The sequence below is a fragment of the Orycteropus afer genome, unplaced genomic scaffold (genome assembly GCF_000298275.1).
Source record: "Orycteropus afer afer isolate SDZICR_OR568_19922 unplaced genomic scaffold, OryAfe1.0 scaffold00131, whole genome shotgun sequence".
NCBI classification, from domain to species: Eukaryota; Metazoa; Chordata; class Mammalia; order Tubulidentata; family Orycteropodidae; genus Orycteropus; species Orycteropus afer.
Window position 1 is genome coordinate 1,603,331 of NW_006921718.1, and position 5,637 is coordinate 1,608,967.

A 5,637-nucleotide genomic window follows, 5' to 3' on the forward strand; every position below is an offset into this window, starting at 1 on the left:
TTAGAGGCATTACAGGAGCTCCCAAGAGAATCTAACAACAACAACAACAACAACAAAATAGTCCTAGTTAAACACAACACAGAGATAATGACTACAAGGTTTTTTACTCAGCTAAAAAGAAAAATCACCACTCAGTCAGTTTGCCATACTGTGATGGTTTGTGTATTATTATGCTGCTAGAAGTTGTGCTATAGCTATTTCAAATACCAGCTGATTCACCTATGCTGGGCAGATTTTAGCAGAGCTTACAGACTAAGACAGACTAGGAAGAAGGATCTCATGACCTAATTCTAAAAAAATTCACCAGTGAAAACCTTATGAATAGCAGTGAAACATTGTCTGATATAGTGCCTGAGAATGAGCTACTCAGGTTGGAAAGGATTCAAAACATGACTGGGGAAGAGCTGCCTGATCAAAGTAGAGTCAACCTTAATAACTTGGAGGGCATAAACCTTCCAGGACTTTCATTTGCTAATGTGGCACAACTCAAAATGAGGGAAAAAAAAAAAAAAATCGCAAACTTTTGCTAATAATCAGAAGTGTACTGTAAGATATATGAATCTAGAAAAATAGGAAGTTTGTCAAAAGTGAAATGGAGCACTTGAAGATATATATCCTAGGCATTAGTAATCTGAAATGGACTGGTATTAGCCATTTTGAATCAGACAATCATGGTTCACAATGTCAGGAATGGTAAATTGAAGAGGAACAGCATTACATTCATTGTTAAAAAGAATATTTCAAGATCTGTCCTGAAGTGATAGAATAATATCTATACACATGTGAGGAAGATCAAGTTCCAGAACTATTATTCATATTTAAGTACCAATTACTAATGCCAAAGATGAAGAAATTGAGGATTTTACCAACTTCTGCACTTTAAAATTAATCAAATACACCAAGATGCATTGATAACTACTGATGATTGGAATATGAAAGTTGAAAACAAATAGGAAGAATCAGTAGTTGAAAAATGTGGTCTTGGTGATAGAAATGTCTCTGAAGATAGCATGATGGAATTTTGCAAGACCAACAACTTATTCATTGCAAATGCCTTTTTTAAACAAGCTAAACAACAGTTAATCAATTAGACCTCACCAGATGGAACACACAGGAATTAAATTATCTACATTTATGGAAAAACAGTGGAGAAGCTCAAAATCATCAGTGAAAGCAACACCAGACTGCAGAACATACCATTAGCTGCTCATATTCAAGTTCAAGCGGACACTGAAGAAAATGAAAACAAGTCCAGGAGAGACAAAGTCCAACCTTGAGTATATCCCACCTGAATTTAGAGATGATCTCAAGAATAGATTTGACACATTGAATACAAATTGCCAAAGACCAGACAACTTGTGATGACATCAAGAACATCATACATGAAAAGTGCAAAAAAATCATTAAAAATACAAGAAAGAAAAAACTTTAATGATGTTTGACAAGACTCTGCAACTTGCTCTTGAAAGTAGAACAGCTAAATTGAATTGAAGAAATGAGATTAAAGTGATAAACAAGATTTCAAAGAGTAGGTCAAGAAGAAAAAGTAAAGTATTATAAAGAAATGTGCAAGGACATGGGATTAGAAAAACAAAAGGGAAGAATATGCTCAGTATTTTTCAAGCCAAAGGAACTGAAGAAAAAATTCAAGCTTCAAGTTGCAATATTGAAAATTCTATGGGCAAAATTTTGAATGACACAGGAAGCATCAAGAGAAGATACAAGCAGTGCTTGGTTTGGCAGCACATATATTAAAATTGGAATGATACAAAGATTAGCATGGCCCTTGTGCTAGGATGACCTACAAACTTGTGAAGCATTTGATGTTTTTGCTTCCAAATGGAGAGGAAGTTAGGAAGATATCAATATAGAAGAGACTGTTCCAAATCGAGGAAGATAAAAATTTAATAAGGGCTAACCACAAATAAAATTAATAAGCCTTCTAACCAAAATAAGAAAGAAGAAAATCACAAGGACTTAATAAACACAAAATCAATAACAATGAAGGAAAGGAAAAGAAAACCTGTAAGAAAGTTAACTCATCACAGAAAAGATTGAGAACAAAGAAACTATCAATATCAAGTAAAACCTCAAAAGAATGACAGCAGTAAACTTGTACATACCAGAAATTACACTGAATGTGAATGGGTTAAATACACCAGTCAAGAGAAAGAGAGATAGAATGGATGAGAAAACAAGACCCATCGATATGTTGCCTATGAAAACTCACCTTAAACACAAAGATAAAAATAAATTAAAAGTCAAAAGACAGGAAAAATACATCAAGCTAATGACAACAAAAAAAGAATAGGAGTGACAATATTAATTTCTAATAAAGTAAGTTTCAATATGAAAACCAATGTAAGGGACAAGGAAGGTCATTATATGATAATAAAAGGGTCAATCAACCAAGAGGATAAACCATAATAAATATCTATGTACCCAATGAAAGAACTACAAACTACATAAAGCAAAAATTGACTGAATTGATAGGAGAAATAGACAATTCTACAACAGTAGTAGGAGAATTCAACATACCACTTTCAATGAAGGACAGAACAATGAGAAAAAAATTCAATAAAGATACAGAAGATCTCAAAAACTCTATCAATCAACTTGACCTCATAGATATACACAGAGCACTCCACCCAACAAAAACACAGTATGCATTCTTTTCCATCGCACATAGATCATTCTTCAGAATAGACCATATGTTAGGCCACAAAACAAGCCTCAATCAATTTAAAAACATCAAAATACTACAAAGTATCTTCTCAGATCACAACACTATAAAAATATAAATCAATAATAAGATGACAAGGGGAGAAAAATCAAATACATGGAAACTGAATAACACATTGCTCAAGAACTACTGGATAATAAGAAATAAAGTGTGGAATAAAAAAAGAAATTCCTAGAAATAAATGAGAATGAAAATACAACATACCAAAACCTTTGGGACACAGCAAAAGCAGTACTCAGAGCTCAGTTCATACCAATAAATACACATATCAAAAAAGAAGACAGAACCAAAATCAACACCTTAATCCAACAACTCCAATTAGAAAAAGAGCAACAAAGGAAGACTATACTCTCAAGATGAAAGGAAATAACAAAGACCCGAGCAAAAAATAAATGAAGCAAAAAACAAAACAAAACATAGAAAAAAATGCACAAGACTAGAAGCAGGTCCTTTGAAAGGATTAACAATATTGATAAACCACTGGCAAATTTAACAAACCAAAAGAAAGAAAAGATAACAAATAACACAAGTGTTCTGGTTACCTAGTGCTGCTCTAACAAGAAATATACCACAAATGGGATGGTATAAACAAACAGGAGTTTATTCTTACAATTTGGAGGTTTTAAGTCCAAGTTCAAAGTGCCAGGCTCTAGGGGATGGGTGAAAGTCCCTCAACCTTGGGGTCCAGCTTTGCCTCCTGCTCCCGGCCCACTAGAGCTAGAGGCATTTCTTCACTCAGACAGCCGCTGGCTGCTGAGGCTGAGAAGCCCCAAGGTTGACAAGTAAAAAGGCACAGTCCCGATGTTACCAATCCACACAGCAGGCCATTAACTTAAGTCCACTGTAAGTCCCAAGGTCAGCAGAGCATAGCAGGCTGCTGAGCAATCACATGGCTCCATTCAGGGTCCAAGCGTGCCACAGGCTAGAGACCATTCTCAAAGCTTCTCCTTACATACAAGAAGCAGACCACATACCCAAAGGCAGCTACTGAGCTGCTCCCAGTAGATTCCACCATGGAGTTGATTAGTAATCAACTAGTCTTATCATGGGGAATACTACATCCAGCTGCCCAGCCACTCAACCAGGCCTAGCTAAGTTGACTTACAAACATAACCATCACAACAAGTAATAAATGAAATGAGCAATGTCACAACAGAACCAGCTGAAATGAAAAGGATACTAACAGAATACTATAAGGAACTGTACTCCAACAGATTAAAAAACCTAGAAGAAATGGACAGATTTCTAGAAACACAAGACCTGACCTACCTAAAGTAACACAGACTAAGTTCAAAAATTTGAACAGACCTATAACAAAAGAAGAAATTTAGCAGATCCTTAAAAAAAAAAAAAAAAAAAAAAACTCCTGGCCCAGACGGCCTCACTGGAGAATTCTATCAACAGTTCAGAGAAAACCTGATACTTATCCTATTCAAACTATGCCAGAACATAGAAAAGGATGGAATGCTCCCATATTCAATTATGAAGCAAGTGTAACTCTGATTCAAAATCCAGGCAAAGACACCACTAAGAAGAAAAACTGCGAGTCAATATCCCTTATGAATGTAGATGCAAAAATCTTCAACAAAATTCTAGTCAAAAGAATCTAACACTATATAAATAATAATAATAATATTCCATGACCAAGATGGATTCATACCAGATGTGCAAGGATGGTTCAACATTAGAAAAACAATCAGCATAATCCATCATATAATTAAAACAAAAGGAAAGAACCACATGATCATATCAATCGACGCAGAAAAGGGCATGTGATAAAATCCAGCACCCATTCCTGATAAAAACTCTCAGAAAAATAGGAATAGAAGACAAAGTTCTCAACAGAATAAAGGGCATTTACACAAAACCAACGGCCAACACTATTCTCAATGGAGAGAGACTCAAAACATTCTGCTTGTGAAGAGGAACCAGAAAAAGATGGTCTCTATTACCACTTCTATTTGACATTATATTGGAAGTCCTAGCCAAGGCAATAAGCAAGAAAGAGAAATAAAAGGTATCCAAATTGTCAGTGAAGAAGTAAGATTATCTTTGTTTGCAGATGACATGATCCTATACGTAGAAAAAACCAAGAGACTCAGCAAGAAAACTGCAGGAACTAATTGACAGATTAAGCAGAGTGGCAGGATACAAGACTAGCATAATAAAGTCAGTTGGATTCTTCTACATCAACAAAGAGATTTCTGAAAAGGAAATAAGGAAAGCAATACCAATTATAATAACTACTGAAAAGAAAAAAATACTTAGGAATAAATCTTACCATGGACAAAAACAAAAGACCTACATAAAGAAAACTACAAAACACTACTACAAAAAAAATGTAAGAGACCTATATAAATGGAAAAGCATACCATGCTTATGGATAAGAAGTCTGAACATTGTGAAAATGTTAATACTATCCAAAGCTATCTGTAGATTCCATACAATGCCAATCGACATCCGATCAACATTCTTTAAGATAATGGAAAAACAAATCAAAGGAAAGAGAGCTCATATAAGCAAAGCACTACTAAAGAAGAAAACAAAGTAGGAAGTCTCATACTTCCTAATTTCAAAGTCTACTATACAGCCATGGTAGTGGAAATAGCCTAGTATTGGTATAATAATAGACACATAAACCAGTAAAACAGAGCTGGGAATACAGAGATAGATTCATCCACCTACAGACAGCTGAATTTTGACAAAAGGCCAAAACCCATTCAATACGGAATAGATAATTTCTTTAACAAATGGTGCTGACAAAACTGGATATCCATTCACAGAAAATGAAACAAGATCCACACCTCACACCATTCATGGAAACAAACTCAAGATGGATCAAAGACCTAAATGTAAAACCCAAAACTATAAAGTTCATCAACAATAAAATAGGG

At 34.7% G+C, this 5,637-nt stretch overlaps 1 non-coding gene across 1 annotated transcript; it reads left to right on the top strand.

Annotated features, from left to right (window-relative positions):
* Positions 1-1,727: 1,727 nt before the first annotated feature.
* On the top strand, positions 1,728-1,831 carry LOC122150385. The gene has a single exon (XR_006163636.1). It is a non-coding gene; the product is annotated as a U6 spliceosomal RNA (small nuclear RNA).
* The last annotated feature ends 3,806 nt before the right edge of the window (positions 1,832-5,637 follow it).